Raw genomic sequence first — 19,193 nt, 5'->3', positions numbered from 1 at the left:
TATTTAGGAAGAATGGACAGTACCCTCATTTTATAGTTGAGAACTTAGGAACTCAGATGGGTTAGGTGATTCAGCTAAAATAACCTAGACTCCAGGGGGGTTAACAGTTATATCTGAGAATAAAACAGTGTGTCTGTCCTTCTACCACTAGATACTCGAATGACTTAAACTGATAGGACTTAGGGTTCAATTTTTACGTATGAAATCGGAGTAGACTTCCAGCTTCCAGTCTAATATTTAAAGAGCTTGGAAGTTGGTACTGTCATCTTCACAAGAAGAAAAGGCTGAACATACTGAAAGTCAACCATTCTTCTTAGATCCATCAGAGAACTTAGGTTGCAGAGCAAACCACTGTCCCAAACCCCGGAGAGACAGATGAATTCAGAGGATCAAAGCTTACCAGGACCTGAAGCCACCAATAGAATCCAGTGGAACACTTAAAGGGTAATTGACTCATTGCTGGAGCAGAAGCTTATGGACTAGCTTAAGTGATAAAACCTCCTTGGAGCCCAGCCTTAGCAGGGCATCCCTACATTCTTAGGTTTTATATCCAGGAAGGTCACAGCCCAGGGACACAGACTCCCTGAAAACCCCAAACTTAATCATAGGATTGTAAGACGCTTCCCCTGTTACATACTTTACCAACACGGCCATCAGTTTCCTGCATGAAAACAATTACAGCTAAAACACCTCCAGGCCTCAGACCCTACTTAAGAAGGACTATCTCACAGAGACAAAAATAAGGACACCAAGGGAAATTTAGCCTCTGACACTATGGCAGCAGCAACAGTAAACACAATTTAACTCCTAACCCGGATAAACAGAAAACCTCACCTTGAAGGTCTATCTACCTCGCTTACTTTTACCCCATACATCATGTCCAACTTTCAACAAAAAATTCCAAGGAGTGCTAAAAGCCTAAAAACACAATCTGAAGACACAAAGCAAGGATCAGAGCCAGACTAAGATATGGCAATTTTTTGGAATTATCAGACTGGGAATTTAAAATAACTATGATGAATACAATAAAGGCTCTAATGGAAAAATGAGCTATCATGCAGATGGGTATGGCATTATCCGAGCAGGAAGATGGAAATGCTGAGCAACAATCAAAAAGAAATGCTAGAGGGGAAAAAAAAAAAAAAAAGAAAGAAATGCTAGAGGCTCAGTGGTTAACAAATCCAACTAGGAACCATGAGGTTGTGATTTCGATCCCTGGCCTTGCTCAGTGGGGTAAGGATCTGGCGTTGCTGTGAGCTGTGGTGTAGGTCGCAGACGTGGCTCAGATCCCGGTTTGCTGTGGCTCGGGCGTAGGCCAGCAGCCACGGCTCTGATTAGACCCCTAGCGTGGGAACCTCCATATGCTGCAGGTGTGGCCCTAAAAAGACAAAAAAAAAAAAAAAAAAAAAAAAAAAAGAAGAGAGAAATGCCAGAGATTAAAAATGACGACGACGACAACACCACCACCATAACTGAAACGAAAAATGTCTTTAACGGGCTCAGCAGCAGCAATGACACAGATAAAGATTTCAGTGAGCTCAAAAACATGTCAATAGAAACTTTCAAAACGGAAAAACAAAGAAAAGATAAGAATAAAAAAAAAATTAGGACGCTATCCAACACTGGGACAAATAGAAAAAAATGTAAGATAACTATAAGGGGAATATTAGAAAAAGAGGAAAGAAAGAGACAAAGAAATATTTGAATAATGGCTGAGCATTTTCCAAAATTGATGACAGACACCAAACCACAAACCAGGAATGACAGAGAACATCAAGCAGAATAAATATCACCCAAATCTACACCTAAGCTTATGCTATTCAAACTGAAGATAATCAAGAGAGACTGATGTACAGACCAAAGTGTAAAGAGTTTTCTGCTTTGTTTTTTCCAATTAATATGACAGCTGCTAGATCTCCCTTCTTTTTCTTCTGACTCCCTCCATCTTAAAGTCCCTCCTGTTTGGAAAATATATATTTTTTTGTCTTTTTGTGCTTTTAGAGCTTCACCTGAAGCATATGGAGGTTCCCAGGCTAGGGGTCCAATTAGAGCTGTAGCCGCCAGCCTACGCCACGGCCACAGCAATTCAGGATCCAAGCTACATCTTCAACCTACACCACAGCTCATGGCAATGCCGGATCCTTAAGCCACTGAGCGAGGCCAGGGATCAAACCTACAACTTCATAGATTCTAGTCAGGTTTGTCAACCGATAAGCCACGACAGGAACTCCATGTCTGGGAAATATGATTGAAGTGTTAATAATTCCCCCTTTAATAAGGAAATTATATTTAAATATAAGAAGCAAACCCCAAAATGTCCTATTAGCTTTATCTCTCCAAAAGAAGTGCAGGTTTTTTGAAGGCAAGGATTATATATTATATAATTCTGAGTCCCTTAGAGTGTATAGTACTGTTTATACTGTTGAAGCAAATTGTGTTTTTACCAGATTGGAAGCTCAGCTGCATGGGAACCTGCAGGTTAGGACTGGAACCTGGTCCAGTGGAAGAGAGAAGCCACTAATCCAGTGGATTGAATAGTTTTGAAGTAGTCTTTACATATTTATAAAGTAAAACTCATTCTCTCTCTGGTCCCATAGTATGGTGAGCCTATGCAAGACCTGCCATGATTTGTTTATGAATCCATTTTTTCTGTTAGCCTGTAAGCTCCTCCAGGACACAGACCCCATCTTTCTTCCTCCTTTAACTGTGAGAGGCACTTCATGCAAATAAAAAGTAAATAAATTTGGCAAATAAAAAGTGGAGTGATCCCTGAGCAGAGGAAAGAGAGTCTAAAGCCATTCTAGAGTAATACAAGTAGCTAGGAGTACTTAAAAAGAAGTACCGGAGTTCCCGTCGTGGAGCAGTGGTTAAACGAATTCGACTAAGAACCATGAGGTTGCGGGTTCGATCCCTGGCCTTGCTCAGTGGGTTAACGATCCGGCATTGCCTTGAGCTGTGGTGTTGGTCACAGACGCTGCTCGGATCCCGAGTTGCTGTGGCTGTGGTGTAGGTTGGTGGCTACAGCTCCGATTCGACCCCTAGCCTGGGAACCTCCATATGCCGCGAGAGCGGCCCAGAAAATAGCAAAAAGACAAAAAAAAAAAAAAAAAAGGACCTAGGAGTTCCTGCTGTGATGCTATGGGATCTGCGGCATCATGGAATCACTGGGATGCAGGTTCAATCCCTGGCTAGCACAGTGGGTTAAGGATCCAGTGTTGCGGCAGCTGTGGCATAGGTCAAAACTGTGGCTTGGGATCTGATCCTTGGCCCCAGAACTCCATAGGCCATGGGGGTGGCCAAAAAAAAAAAGTACTTAAATGTTGATTTCAGAGGAATCTTGAGGGCATTTTTCCCAGAGATATGCCACTTTGCCCCACAAACCCAATCTTAGGGGGACTGGATTCCACTCAATCCCCTTCTTTCATCCGATGACTTCCTCGTTTCCTTCCTTCCTTCCCTCCTTCCTTCTTTCCTTCCTTCTATCCTTCCTCTCTCTCTTTCTTTCTTTCTTCCTTTCCGTGCCATGACATGCAGAAGGTCATGAGCCAGGGAGCAAGTCAAACCCAAGCCACAGTAGTGACAAAACCAGATCCTTAACTGATAGGCCACTAGGGAACTCCCTACCAATGACTTTCCTACCTCTGCTTTTATTGGCTCCTTAGCTCTTTTTTCCTAATCTAGTGTTCTTTACATGGTGGTGGTTGGCCTGGGGGTTGGGGGGGCGGGGGAGGGTTGGTACCCAAAACAAAACAAGCAAACCTCTTTCCATTTGCACTGTTACCCTTTCTGCTTTCCGTCTTGTTTCCCTCCTTCCTTTACCTACTAAACTTTTCAAATGCACAAGAACTTCTCAAATGCGCTCAGAACATTTACATTTACCATCCCAGCCCACCATCAAGACTAGTTAGGTTCACGTTAAGGAATTTCTTTTTTTTTTTTTTTTTATCTTTTTGCTATTTCTTGGGCCGCTCCCACGGCATATGGAGGTTCCCAGGCTAGGGGTCTAATTGGAGCTGCAGCCACCGGCCTGCGCCAGAGCCACAGCAACGCAGGATCCGAGCCGCATCTGCAACCTACACCACAGCTCACGGCAACGCCGGATCGTTAACCCACTGAGCAAGGGCAGGGATTGAACCCTCAACCTCATGGTTCCTAGTCGGGTTCGTTAACCACTGCGCCACGACGGGAACTCCCACGTTAAGGAATTTCTGACTGAACTCAGAAGTCATTTCAGTTTCTCATCCACTTTACGTTCCCTGTGCTTTACATATTTTCATAAAGCAAAAGATCCTTTTATGGAGTGAAGAAGCACGAGCTAATTTACCTGTTTCCTGTAGTCGTACAGAAGGAAGGCAGGTTTCCAGGTTGAGGTGCTACCAAGGAGGGTTGTCTGAGTCTCTCACAGTCAAGTTGGAATTTGGGGTTTGGCTCCTTGACCTTTACCAGGCAATGTTTTCACTGTTCCAGAGCTGACTCACCCTAACTCATAAGAGACCCAGCATAAAAACCAAAATGCTCAGTCAACTGCTGATTTCCTCATTGATTGGGAATGAGGAAATACTACTGTTAGGGAGAATGAACTGTCCTATCAGCTTGATCATCATATTCTTTGAAAGCTGCATGGAAGCCAAAATATCTATCAAGATTGCTGATCACAACAGAATCACAATAAGGGGGTTACTATTTAATTTGAATTCTCGAATGATATTAGGACTCTGGTAGCCTGACTCATTCATCTTTTCCCACTCATCTCCACAATATAGGAATGTTCTCTGCCAGTGTGTTCTAATTCTGTGCTTTGTAACTCACCTCTCTTTATTTACATGTTATTTTAATCAGGTTATAATTAAGGTTTGTGGTCTTGGATATATAGCCCCTTCTGTGATCCCCTTCTTGTGATCTATAGCCCCTTCTGTGATCTTCTGTTTATTGTATAAACTAACTTTTTCTTTTTATGGCTGTACCTGCAGCATATGGAAGTTGCCAGGCTAGAGGATGAGTTGGAGCTGCAGCTGCCAGTCTACACCACAGCCACAGCAACCCTGGATCTGAGCTGTATCTGCAACCTACACCACAGCTCACAGCAACACCAGATCCTTAACCCACTGAGTGAGGCCAGGGATCGAACAAGCATCCTCACTGACACTGCATCAGGTTCTTAACCCATTGAGCCACAGCAGGAACTCCTGTAAAAACTAGCTTTCAGAGGTTGGTCTCATCGGTAACTGGAGAATATCTGTCATTTGCTATGTGCACATGTAGACAGTAAACATGCATTTCCACCTATTATGTCGTATTTCTTAAAGCAAGGCACATATGGATAAATCAGCCTGATCACCCACCTACTTATTTGGCTGAAAAATAAGTCTTTAAGATACATCTAGACTGGGACTGTTGGTTTTTCCATTGTTTAAGGTATTTAAAAGAACATCCTCCCAGATCCTGAAAGTAGTTCCAAGTTAGCTTCCAAATTCTTGAGCAGAGGCAACCTTGTTGGGACAATGATAGTAGAAATTGATCATATTTTGAATATGTAGCATAAAAATATCACACTCATGAGCATGTGTCCAGTTATAGAGAAACTATTGAACTAAGCCTGACTGGCTAACTTCAAGTTTCATTAATATTCATTTCCTCTTTGTTCACTTACTTTGTAATCTATCAGCATTTTTTTGCAAGATAAGAAGTTGCAATAGCCAAAAAGTTTAAGAAAAATTTATATTGGAGAACACGGAACAGCTGGACTCTGCAGAAGGCAAATATCTATGGATGCAGAGTTCTAAAGTACAGAGTCTTCTTCAAAGACAAGATAAAAGACTTATGCATTAACCATGTTATTCTATATACAGCTGCACTCTGTCCTAAGGATAGCCCTTTCATATCACTAAGAAGATAACCTCGTTATTGCCTATGGCTGTTCTTGCCTACTAATCTTGTCACCCTCCTTAATCGAACTAATACTAATCTTGCACCTTCCATACAAATTTCATCACCTTCCTTAATAAAAGTCACGTGGGCTAAAGCCTAGGGCCTTTGTTCTGCAGCACGGAGAGCCCCCTGGTCCCCCACTTTCTAGTGTATGAGTCTTGCGTGTTTTGTTACACCGTGCCATCCCTCTGCCAAGATCTCCCGTTGCCCTGCAGTGCTGGTCACTGGTCGCAGCAGAGTGGTGCCCAGCGTGGGGTTGGAAGAGAAGGTCTGCCCGAGCAGAGAAAAGAGCAGGTCCGCCTCAAGCAGGAAAAGGGAAAACTACAGACAGTGGAGACGGTAGACTTGCACGCAACAGAGTCTCGACTGAGCGTGAGTAGGCAAGTAGAAACTTTAAACCAGGATCTCACGTTGCCCTGCCACGCTGGTCGCGGCAAATTTATGGGAGAATAACTTCAAATTAAGCAAATTCAGTCTGTAAACTTTCTCCCTATGAGTTGAGAAATGACCACTATTATTTAGTTAGAATGGGGTGATACTAGGGCAGGAGCATAATGTGAGAACTGCTGCTCTGTGGTGTTATTGCATACTTTTGATGGAGTGAATAACAACTCTATTATCTCTGCTATAAATACAGAAATTTCGTAGAGAGGCAAAAATGTTCTACAATATTTGCTTTGTAAAACTTGGGGAAAAGGATTTTCTTGGTCAGACTTTTTTTCATTTTATGGTCGCCACTGTGGCATATGGAAGTTCCAGGCCAGGGGATGAATCAGAGCCGCAGCTGAGGCCTACACCACAGTCACAGCAACACCAGATCTGAGCTGCACCTGTGGACCTACACCAGTGGCTTGTGGCAATGTTGGATCCTTAATGTGGTGATTGAGGCCAGGGATGGAATCTGCGTCCTCATGGATACTAGTCAGATTCATTTCTGCTGAGCCACCAGAGTTTCTGATTCTTTAAGTGTAGGGTGGGGCCCACACTTGCATTTCTAACAAGATGTATCAGATTTTAGGACCACTGCTCTAGCCCCAGGGCTGTCTTCCCTTTAACAAGCTCTTGGCTACCTCTCCCCCATCCTCACAGAGGTTCAGCTGAAATTTATCTGCTCATATCTATTTCACTCTATCATCCTCACTTTTTCATCATCCCCACTTCCCCATATTTTAGGACAAAACTGGGATCATTGGATATGAACTGCCTCAAGTTCTTATTCTCTCTTTCCCCCCACCCCCCAGTTGATCCATTTCCATGTTAAGGTTCATCCCACTTCCTGGACTCTGGATCAAAAACCCTCCCAGTTTTTCTTCCAGAATCTAATTCCATCTTTGTGTCCTAGAGATTTGGCCATGCCTCAAGGGTTCAACCTCTTTACCAACTTCTTCTCCAAAGCTTGTAAACAGCCTCAAGTCTTTGATCTTGAAAAATCTATCCTGCGACCTTGAATATTTCTCTAGTTATTGTCTTCTTCACAGACCAACTTCTTGGAAAGAATACCCCACTTTGATTCTCCAACTCCTTATCTACACCTCCTTTTTCAAGTCATTACAACCCAGTTTCTAATCCTGCCACTCTCTTGAAGCTGCTTTGCCGAAGGTCATTTCAAAGTGGCTAAATCCAATGAACTCTAATTCTCATTTTAGCATCTTTAATTTCTCTTTGAAACTCCCTGCTCTCCTGGTTTCTACGACACCACTACCACCTCAGTGTCCTTCATAGGCTCTTCCTCTCCCTCTCCTACTGAATGTAGGTGTCTAGAATCCAATCTTTGACTCACTGCCCTTTGGTCTATGCATGCTCTCTTGAGCATTTCATTGCCTCTCTTGGCTTCAGTTGTGCCCACACATCCTCATGAGAATGTTTTCAGGCCAAAGCAGGGAACAGGGCTACAGTCCACATTTAAGTGACGTGTGTGGAATGTTATTTGCTGGATGCACTTGTTCCCAAATCTAAATGTCCATCTACTTTCTTGAACTCCAGTCTTTATTCTGGCTTCTACCTCCATCATTCTCTATGAGAGTCCAGTTGGCTGCTGGTTATAGCTACTTGAAATTTTGTATGATTATCTTAAACTCAACATGACTAAACTGCCTCTCCGTTATTTGAGAAAACTTGGAATTATCCTGAGTGTCCTCTTTGCTTTATTTCCACCCTTATATCTTACCAGTTAGTTACAGGTCCTATAAATTCTACATCCTTAGAATTTCTTCCATCTGTCATCTTCTATCATTTCCTAGTCTATTGACATAGCTTGAGCCCAGATCAAGTCTTTCCTGAATTGTTAACTGCTCCAATTTTTCACCCTTCCAACCTTTCTTGTACGTTACTGCCAACTTACAAACAGGCGAATTTAATCAGGCCATTAAAAAAACCCCTCTCTTTTTCCAAGTTTTCCCCTTTTTTTAAAATTAAAGTCCAAATTCTGTAACATAATGCATAAGATTTTCTATGATCTGGCCTCAACCAAATTTCTGGCTTCCCTTCTTATACCCTGTGATTTCATCACGCTGGAAACTTCCAATTCCTTCTAACACACTGTGGCTTTGCTCATGTTACTCCCTTTGCCTAAATTATCCTTCCTCATTTTGTTCAACCATTACTCACTTTTCGAGACTGAGTTTTTGAGTCATTTTCTGAATAGTAATAATAATAATGAAAAACAAGATGTAGTAAGAGCCAGACACTTTACATACATTCTCATGCAAGCTGCACCACAAAACTTTGACGTTTGTATCATCCTTGATATAAATTCTTATGCTAATAAGTGGCACGAAGCCCACATTTTGGGGATTAATGAAGTTGTTTTAAGTATATTCTGGGGAGTTCCTGTTGTGGCTCAGTGGTCAACGAATCCAACTAGGATCCATGAGGTTGTGGGTTTGATCCCTGGCCTTGCTCAGTGGGTTAAGGATCCAGTGTTGCTGTGAGCTGTGGTGTAGGTTGCAGATGAGGCTCGGATCCCACGTTGCTGTGGCTCTGGCATAGGCCGGCGGCTACAGCTCCGATCAGACCCCTAGCCTGGGAACCTCCATATGCCTTGGGTGTGGCTATAAAAAGACAAAAAGACCAAAAAAAAAAAAAAAAAGATATTCTGGAAAGAGAAAGTATAACTTATGCCACATCTATGAAAGGCTAAAAATAAAAATAAATTAATAAATTAACTTGGTCAAATCTTTTGGTATAATTCTCTCTGATCACTAACAATTAATCTGAGCATTCTTTTTTTTTTTTTTTTTGCCACACTCAGGGCATGTGGAAGTTTCCTAGGCCAGGGATTGAACCCAAGCCAGAGGAGTGACAACACCAGGTCCCTAACCACTAGGCCACCAGGGAACTCTGATCCGAACATTCTTTAGTCAATATAGGCTTATTGCCTCTAGCTTCTGAGTGTGAACTAGGAATGGCTGGATGCATTCGCTACACTGTGGTTTATTTCACTCATGGTATTGATTAATTTTTGGCCCTGTTTCCATGTGTAATAGAAAATAAATGTATATGCATAATAGATAATAGAGGCAGTCATTCAAATAATTCACTGAATTAGATTCAGTTTTACATCTAAATATTTCAATGAGAATACTTTGGGAAACTGAATGTTTCTGTAAAATTGTCTCAACTGAATCCTCTATTTTCAGGTAGTGGAAGACAACCCCCACCCCCGCAAAAAAAAGAGAAAACAAAATTTATTGTTTTTTCTCTTTTTTAAAAAGGAGAATGTTTCGTTTTGCTCAGGTCTTCTTAAAACAAACAAACAAAATATTCCTTGACATACATTAGACAGGTCTAGATGGGACTCTATATGTGAGCAGGATTAGAAATTACATTATTATTGAAAGAGTGACACATACAAACTTTCGTTCATTTCCCTAAGAACTTACTTTTGATGGTAAAAGCATTAACGATAACAAAGCAGTACTTCACTCCTTATTTGAGATCTTGATCTCTTACACCCACCCAACCCACTCCATCCCCAGGCTTTTCCAGCTCAGTTAATGGCAAACTCATTTTTCCAGTTACTCAGAGCACTTGAGAGTCCTCCTTGATTCTTCTCTTTCTCTAGAACCCCAAATCCAATCGTCAGTTAATCAGAATGATCTTCAAACTTTATCCAGAATGCACCATATCTAAAGGCATCTCCTTTGTCAACCTGAGGACAAGTTCCTGTGACCAGACCTGTTCCCGCTTCAGGGCCTTGGCATGGGTTATTCTGTCTGGAATGCTCTTTGTTTTGATATCTCCAGCTACCTCTTTCACCTTCTTCAAGTCATCACTCAAATGCCAAGTTCTCAGTGAACCCTACCCTGTTTGCCCAATATAAATGTCACAATTCTCCCGTTCCTCCTGTGCTTTTTCTCATTCCACAGTCTCTTCCCTGTTGTATAAATTGTTTCCCCTCTAGTGCTTATGGCCTTCTAACACATTATGGAGTGTAGGTATTTATTTTGCTTATTGTCCAACTCCTCCTTCTAAAATGTACATTTGATGATGGCATAGATTTGCAGCTCCTAGACTAGTGCCAGGCACATGGGAGGCACATCATAAATAATTGTTGAATGAATGAAGTAATTAGCACCCATCACTAACATTCAACAAATTAACCTTCTTCTCATTTCTTTTCTTTGGCTGTGCCCCGGGCAGTCAGAAGTTCCTGGGTCAGGGATCAAACCCCAGCCACAGCAGTGACAATGCTGAATCCTTGACCACTAGGCCAACAGGGAACTCAGAAATTGATCTTATTTTCAAGGGGAGAAATGTAAAAGTTGTGTGTTTCCAGTACAAGAGGAATTATGTATTAGATTCTATGGGAATGAGAGCAACTAAGTTTCCATATGTCTAGAGAGTTCAGGGACCCTATGAAACCCTGATATTCTATGATTCTTCCCTTCTCATGTTGACTCTCTAAAACATGATCATTTTGTAGCAGCCAAGCACTAATTTTAAAAGATCCTGAAGTGGTAAACCTGCAATGAGAGGTTCCTAAGAGGATGGATCATGATTATAGTTCTACAAGCTGTTAAGTATTGCAATTCTTTTTTCATCACTGTGTGGTTCTTCCTACTTTGGAATATATGAATATAATTGGATGGTATGGGAAGCCAATTTGATTACGCTTTGAATAATTGTGCGACCCACCCTCCCTCCAGTATATCAATAAATTTGATTAATAGATATCGTCCCAGGCTGGTCTTGCTTTTAAAATGCATTAGATTAGCTCAACATCCAAGTTGGCTTAAAGCAAGAGCCCTGCATATTCATGTAATTTTTGCTGGCATCAATATGAATGCTGAAATCATTCTGCATACCTTTGGGATCCATCCTTTTTTGGTCATTCCTGCTTTAAAGAAGAATAGAATTTTACGGCTACAAGACTTTACTTCATTTGGTTTGACTGCCTCCTTTTACAGATATGGAAACTGGGGCTCCATGATGTTCTGATCACCTCACTTTACAGTTATGAAAACTGAGGGCCCATGATACAGAAAGACTTGCCCAGCTACCAGAGAGCTTAATAATCTGTTAGAACGCTAAAAACAAAACAAGGCACCTTTGAGAATGAAACTGAAAAAGAGATCTTAATATCAGTTCTTAATTAACTGAATATTGCAAGAGTTGCAATATGCAATTCTAAACAATATGTAGTTCTACTCCTTTTATTTCCTTGGTGACTATGTAAATATTCGAATAGCAAAGATAGTACAGGATAAAATAATTGATAAACAGGAAAAGAAAAAGCTTCTACAAACATCCTACTAAATAAGTCATAGATCACAAAAGAATAAGTGGCAGGTCACCTGGAGTGAACTGTCCCAATGGCATCTACATGAGAAAGAACCACTTTATCATAGAGATGGTTTCACATTAGGTGTGGCTTCTGCTGCTATTTGGAGGATTAGGGATTCTTTTATTACCTAATCTAGTCATCTTTTAAGATGTCAAGAGGCAATTTTTTTACTTAGATATGGATACTTCCTGTTTGCATCAGTAAGTCTATATGAAGGTTATTATGCGAGAGGAATGTAAAAATCTACAGGAGCAAAGGCTTCATTTTCCTTTAACGGCTTTGTTCAAGGGATGAGAACATTCACTTGGTCTCCTGCTGTGTTTTCTCCACTTGCTTTGGAAAGCACCCCCATATTTTCTGAGAGGTGGTAGCCATCAATTAAGGTGGTGCCTCCATTCAGCACTAGCGTCATTGCTTTAGCTTTGTTATAATGAAGATATCTTAGTGTATGGATCATTTAGGATCTTTGCTATTAATCCAACGGAGAATATGTTTGACCCTTTGTGGACAGGGATGCTCTTACACTACAAGCAAAATTATGGCTAAATCAAATTTTTAAAATGGATTTTAGCAGATCCAGGGAGGTAGGAACACTGATAGGACAAGTCGTGATTTCAAAGCTAAGATCTCTGCTAACAGCACATCACAATTTAAGAGTAAATTTTTAAACTCCCTCTACCAGGGCCTTGTTTAACTCAGCTTCCTTTCTTCATGGCATACTTTCATTAACTCCTGCTGTGTGTGATTAAATCTAGGTTAGACACCAGTGGCTTGAGTGTAAGGTCTGGGTTCTGCCCTGAAAAACTAGGTCAGATCTGGCTTCCACGTGATGAAGGAAACTGCCACGCAAAACCTGCTATGGCAACATTAATTAATTCAACCTCAGGCTAATATTTCCTTACATGTAATATTAATTTTTTCTCTTAATTTTCTATTTTCTTGCTAATGTACTCGAAAGGGCTCTTCAACTATTGTAAAAACCGCTCTTCCTTCCTAAGAGATTGTGACAATTACTTGTTACTTTCTCTTATCCTCTACACTACTCATCACTGAATTGAGCCCAATTTTACACATCATGGTGAGCTTTTACAGACTAAACATATTTATTCTTTTGGAACTTTAATTATCTGGCAACTATTTAAGTGTTGGGGAGATTAAAGAGAACTAAACACAAAATTAACAGAAAACTCAACTATAATCCACAGAGGAAATAACCAAATAAGTTGCTATTTTGAACACTGTAAGCAAATCGGAGGAAGGGATTATTTCAGAACACAGATATTCATTCATAGGCAAGAAAATAACTGAAGCAGTAATGCTTTAACAAGACATGATGAAGGTTAGTAGTCGAATCTCTATGAAATATGATATCTGATGTCGTAGGAGTGGACATAAGTGGATAATCCAATTTTCTTCCCAAAGCAGCTCAAAAGAAATGTTAAAAATATAAATAACAAGATTTCACATAAAATTGTCAAAGTAACCCGAAATCATTGTGTTAATCTACTGTGTTCATCTACATCCGTATCAATCAAATGTGAGAGGACAGGATGTACAGCTCTAAAGTGGGGAGGGCAAGATTTAAAAATAAAGAGAAACAGGCTAAAATTCTAAGAAAAAAATGAACATAGGATTATGCATTAGGAAACTTTGAAATAAAGGCTTCAATAATAAAAACGTAGTCGTTTAATGCTTGAACTTGGTAAAATGAGCAGGGGAAATTCACTGCAGACTATCACTGCCCACCGCTTCTGGGATGACTGCGCTGGGGAAGGATAGGGAGCGGTGGGGAGCCAGGGAAAGAGCTGGTGTTTCACTGTTGGTCTGAGAAAGGGTTCTATTTCCATACTCTGGCACTGTGGTCCTTTGAGGCAGTGGGTCTTTCCGGATCTACCCCTTTCCCTGCGCCATCCTAAAAGCACAGTCCCGCTAAGATCCTGGTTCGCCGCAATTCCGCAGGAGGTTACAGAGGCCAACCTCTGCCCTCAAGCTGAAAACTTCCAGCAGCGGTCAGAGCCGCTTGAAAATTCTAGCTCTCTCAACTCACTCTTAAAGAACCCAAGTTTAGCCCTTGAACACCCTCCCATTCTCGGCTCATCTCCAAGGCTCTCCCTGCAGCCTCGGCTCTAAGGCCCAACGCGCGGCTCAGAGTAGCCAACACGGGGCCCAGCGCGGAACGAACCGCAACCGCCCAGAAAGTGGCGGCCGGCGAACTCCGCGGCGACGCCCCGCCCAGCGAGCGTGGCGGAAGTGGCTTGCTGGGGAAAGGAGACCGCGCGCCACCTGGCCGAGCGCGCATGCGCCCCGGCCCAGGCCGGGAGCGGTGGGGGCGTGCGCAGCCCTCCCTCCTCCACCTCCGCCACCCCCGCCCCACGGGGAGAGTCGGGCTCGCGCCATCTTGCGCCCCCCCCTCCCCTCGCCGTGCCACCTCTCCCTTCCGACACTCTCAGCCCCCCACCCCGCCCCTTCCCAAGCGTGTCCCGGGCCGCCGCCGCAGAAACCGCACCATCGCTACCCCCACATCCTCCACGCGGGACACGCAGCCGTGCCTACAAGTGTTCTTAGAGCAGAGGTTGTAGGGGGGGTCAGGGGGGCGGCGCGGGGCGGGCAGGGGAAAGGGCTGGGGCCGGCGGGGGTGGGGGGCGCACGCCAAGCCCCGCGCCTCCGGGCCCCGGCCCCTGTCCCAGCCCCAGGGCGGCCGCGGGGGGTCCCGGGCGATCGCACAGGAGGCTGAGGGGAGGACCGAGGCAGCGTCTCCTGAGGCGCTGGCCCCGCGCGGCGCCGGGGTTCTCCCGCGGAGTGTGGAGTTGGCCTTGACTCCTCCCTGTGGGCGGGTGGGCGTGGGGCCAGGGGAGCTGGGCGGGCGGCCGGGCGGGAGCCGCTGGGGTGTGTGAAGAACGCGTGTCATCTAGGTAGTGTTTGGGGAGTGGGGGCAAGAATTTTTAAAGAAGTAAATTGTTGCTTTATCCGCGAGGTGGAAGAGTTTAGGTAGCGTTAGGAAAAGTGTAGCATCCAGAAAAAGGAAAAGACCGACTCCCTGCTCTCAAGGGTGAGCCCACGTCTGTGACCCCACGTCTGTGACCCCTGGGGAAATTATTTAGCGGGTGTTTGGCCAGGTATTCAGGTCTGTAAAATGGGGACAGTAATAGCCTAGTTCCGAATTGTGAGGGTTATAGGAGGTAGTACTCGTTAAAAAAACAAGCTCCGGGCACTGATCAATTACCTGTTAATTACTTTTTTTTTCTCCCTGATTTAAGAAACTCAGAATGCCTGTGACCTTGCTTTCAAAATGGAAAATCAAGAAGCTGCTCTGGATTTATATGGGCAGCGGCATGTAATATCTGACACTCAGAGACGACCCTGGACATGTGTTATTAATGTACACATGGCTAAATAAGCTTAACTCCGTGAGGCTATAGAATTAAACTCTTTGGGTCCAAAGAAATGAGGATGTATCTGGGAGGAGAGGACCTAGGGTTGTATTTGTGAGGGCCAGAACTTTGGAAGCAAGTAGTTAGCTCTGCAAAGATCTACATGAAGACCAAATTGGGGATTGGAACTCGTAGAGTGTCTGGCGAATCTTTCAGAGGTTGGATTTGACTGAATGTTATGAATAACTTCCTGATAGTACTTTGCAAAAATAAGGTGCACTTCGTTGTGCTATTTATTACAAGTTTCCAGTCTATGGGAACATTCAAGAAAAGGTACAGAGCAGTACAGTCCGATGGAACTTTCTGTCATTATGGAAATAGTCTGTAAATCCGTGTTGTCCTAATATGGTTTCCACTAGACACCATTGGCTCCTGAGCACTTGAAATGTGAGGAACCAAGGAATTTAATTTTTAATTTAATTTAACTTACATATAAATAGCCACATGGCTGCCTTATTGGACAGCATAGGTCTAGAATTTAGACTTTGAGACCTTTTCCAGTTCTTGATTTGGTTGAGTTTTAAATCAGAGAAGCCAACTCTTACAATGTTTGTTGCCTTAGGTAATCATAATTATATTCAAATAATGCCTTTCATTCAAATACTACAGTTCAAACAAAGCTTGGATCTGTTAGTACTTATTTACAGCTCACAAATTAAAGCAAAACATTCTTTTGACTCTAAGGTTGTACAGCTAATGCCGGATTGATTTGGAGAGTCATAATACTACCGACTGGCGTTAACTTTAATCATTGTACTGTATTGTAACCCTGGGTTTCCACTGACTTTTATTGCTTTAGTTTTCAGTGTAAACCTTTCAACTCATTTATTCCTCCAACTTTTTTTTTCTGTTTGGAAGGTGGTTCTTTTTTTTTTTTTTTTTTTTTTTTTTTTGCTTTTTAGGGCCGCACCCACAGCCAGTGGAAAGTCCCAGGCTAGGGGTCGAATCAGAGCTATAGCTGCCGGTCTATACCACAGCAACTCTAGATCTGAGCCGTGTCTACACCACAGCTCCAGGCAATGTGGATCCTTAACCCACTGAGCGAGGCCAGGCAGGGAACCCACAACCTCATGATTCCTAGTCAAATTCGTTTCCGCTGCGCCACGACGGGAACTCCTCCTCAACTTTTGTGTGAGACAGTTTGATAAATTATAGTGGTAACCTTTGAGCTTGAGCATGGGGCCATTTCAGAAGTAGTTTTGTTGTTATTGGTATTCAAAACTTTTGAAGAGATACGTATGAAATTTGATGATATTTTGCAAGGTTGCTTTCTTTAAAATATGGGGAGTGTTTTTTTTTTTTTTCCCTCACAAACAAATGTTTACAAAGTTAAGTTTGAAAGAAAAACTTAACCCCAACACTTTACTTATAGATAGCACACCCTTAACTCTGGCCTGATGTTTGTGAAGTGGTGTTCTTGGTCTCAAGGCTGATGATAATCCTTGGACCTGAAACAAAAACTTAAAGCTCACAAATTAAGTGTATACAGGGAATAGTCCATAGCAGACAAATAAAAATGGGTTGTTCTTATACAGGGTGACTGTACACCCTGCTTTTTCTGGGACAGTCATGGTTTAGAGCCTGTTTGTTCCAGCATAATTATTAATAGAGCTCCTTTCATTCTCAAAAATGTTCCAGTTGGGTCCACATAATAATACAGTAACCCTACTTTTAGGCCTGTTGACATTTGTTATATATAGTTTTAGGAGGATTAACCATATTGCAATCTCAGAAATGAAATGCTTTAATGTAGTGACATAGTTATTGCATATGTGCTTAAAAAACTATCTGGAATAAGGCCAGCAAGTGGCCTGTCCATTTAACTCACTGGTAATTAAAATTTTTTACTTTTCTCCATATAATTAGATACAAATCTTGGGCACCTTGATTTTTGGTTCTCTCTATAACATCTTTTGGTATAGGAGTCTGCAAAGCAACTTAGGCCATGCCAGTCAGATCAGAAGATTGAGTATTCTTGTTGAAAATAACACCTGTTTTACTTTATGGCGAGATTGAATAGTGAAATTAGAAATCTACTTATGTTAAAGGCTGGCGTTGGGAGTTCCCATCATGGCGCAGTGGTTAATGAATCCGACTAGGAACCGTGACGTTGTGGGTTCAATCCCTGGCCTTGTTCAGTGAGTTAAGAATCCGGCATTGCTGTGAGCTGTGGTGTAGGTTGCAGACTCGGCTCGGATCCGGCATTGCTGTGGCTCTGGCGTAGGCTGGCAGCTACAGCTCCGATTAGACCCCTAGCCTGGGAACCTCCATATGCCGTGGGAGTGGCCCTAGAAAAGGCATAAAGACAAAAAAAAAAAAAAAAAAAGACTGGCGTTGCTTATGATTCACTTCAGTGGTAAAGGAAAATAATTCAGCTAAATGCATTGTTGTATTAATTGTACTGGATAAAATATTTTATTGAGAGCCAAACACATTTGGTTTGATTCCTCAGTACTGAGGGTTAAATGTAGTTAATCCATGTGATGTGTTGGGCACAGTGTTGGGTGCAGCGAAGCTCATAAGAAGTAAGTACTTGATAAATATTAGCTGCTCTAGCCTTAAGTTTATTGAATCATGATCTGGAGAGGTTAGTGTTCTGAGATGCATTGTGGATAGGTGCAAAGAGCACTTAAAACTCATTCCGAAATCTAGGTTTAGCCCTTTTCTGTATTCTCTCTGTGATTTCGGTTAAAGGTATATAACTTTTCTGAGCCTCATTTTCCTCATCAGTAAAATGGAATTCGTACCTAACCTTAGCCTACCTCTTCACAGGATTGCAGGAGGCTTCTGATGAGAATTACATAAGTCGTTGTCTTGTTTTACAGACATTTTAATTGGTTTCATCTCAGCTTGTCTACCTACTACCTCCTGTAAAGACTGGCCCTAGATCTGCAAAAATTGTTTATATTTTAATTTGTGAAGTAGCATAAATAGAGTACAGTAGGCACCACTACCGGAGATTATTCTCTTTGACAAGTAACACCATAAGTCCCAGTAATGGTGCTTTATTGATCTGGTTACAATATATTCTTTGCTCAAAACAAGTCTGTACTACTGCTAAGGGAGAGCCAACATTTTCATGGGTACTTGATGTGTTCCAACCATTGTGCTCAATGCTGTATCTCGTTTATTTATCCAAACATGTCATTCCCACTTAAGAGATGATATTGGTAAGGCTCTTACTTTCTGGAATGGATCTGTAAGTTTTCTTTTGCATTTTATTATTTCCTCTGATAATATCTGACGGATGGTGGCTATTGAATGTTAAATAAGGTGATGAATATGAAAATAGCATGCTATCTGGTGTATAGTATGTACTAGTTGCTGAAAATCCTAAAGTGGACTTTTGCTATTTTAAATGCTATAGAGGTGTTTTTTGTTTTGTTTTCTTTTAAGGGCTGCACCTGTGGCTTATGGAAGTTCCCAGGCTAGTGGTTGAATCAGAGCTGCAGCTGCTGGCCTCTGCGATAGCCACAGCAGTGCCAGATCCAAGCAGTGTCTGTGATTTACTCGGGATCCTCTAATCCATTGAGCGGGGCCAGGAATCAAACCTGCATCCTCATGGGTACTAGTTGGGTTTTTAACCCACTGAGCCATGATGTGAACTCTTAAATGCTATGGAGGTTTTATGACTGAATTCTTTGTATTTCACTTCATTCGTATTATTTGTTTCTGAATCTTTAAAAGACTACTCCTAATCATAACATTCTTTCTCTGAGAATATATGTGTTTAATACTACTACTCAGTGATATGTTTTTAAGAAGCTCTACTTTTGCTTGGATTCTTCATCATCATTGGCATCATCATGAACGAAGTGCCTTTGAGGTACCAGGCATTGTCCTCAGTGCTTTGTGTACATGACCTGGTGTGACCTGTGAGAGGGGTATTTGTAATCTCCTTTTTAAAGATGAGGGAACTGAGGCAGGGAGGTGATGTGACTTGCCCAAGGTCACCTGGTGAGTGTTAGAGCCTGTATTGGAACTCCAGAGCCCAGCTCTTTACGGCTACACTGTGAGTCGGCATAGGCAGATACTTCACAAAAGTTCAC

The 19,193-nt window shown here is 42.3% G+C and overlaps 2 protein-coding genes across 10 annotated transcripts in view; one reads left to right on the top strand and one right to left on the bottom strand.

The window, feature by feature from the left end:
* RUNX2 (RUNX family transcription factor 2) overlaps window positions 1–19,193 on the bottom strand; it is a 358,411-nt gene that overhangs the window by 290,001 nt on the left and 49,217 nt on the right. The gene's annotated exons all lie outside the window — the stretch shown is intronic.
* Window positions 14,066–19,193, top strand: part of SUPT3H (SPT3 homolog, SAGA and STAGA complex component) — a 397,798-nt gene continuing 392,670 nt past the window's right edge. Inside the window, exon 1 of the mRNA XM_084968281.1 lies at window positions 14,066–14,285. The gene's annotated coding sequence lies outside the window, so the exon portion shown is untranslated. The remainder of the gene's footprint in view (window positions 14,286–19,193) is intronic.

This window comes from Sus scrofa, chromosome 7, assembly GCF_054392235.1.
Source record: "Sus scrofa isolate SSC_HxYL_T2T_F1_AM1 chromosome 7, Sscrofa_HxYL_maternal_Yorkshire_Landrace_v2.0, whole genome shotgun sequence".
Taxonomy (NCBI): Eukaryota; Metazoa; Chordata; class Mammalia; order Artiodactyla; family Suidae; genus Sus; species Sus scrofa.
The sequence above is the reverse complement of the archived record's forward strand: the minus strand, read 5'-3'. Positions and strand labels throughout refer to the sequence as shown.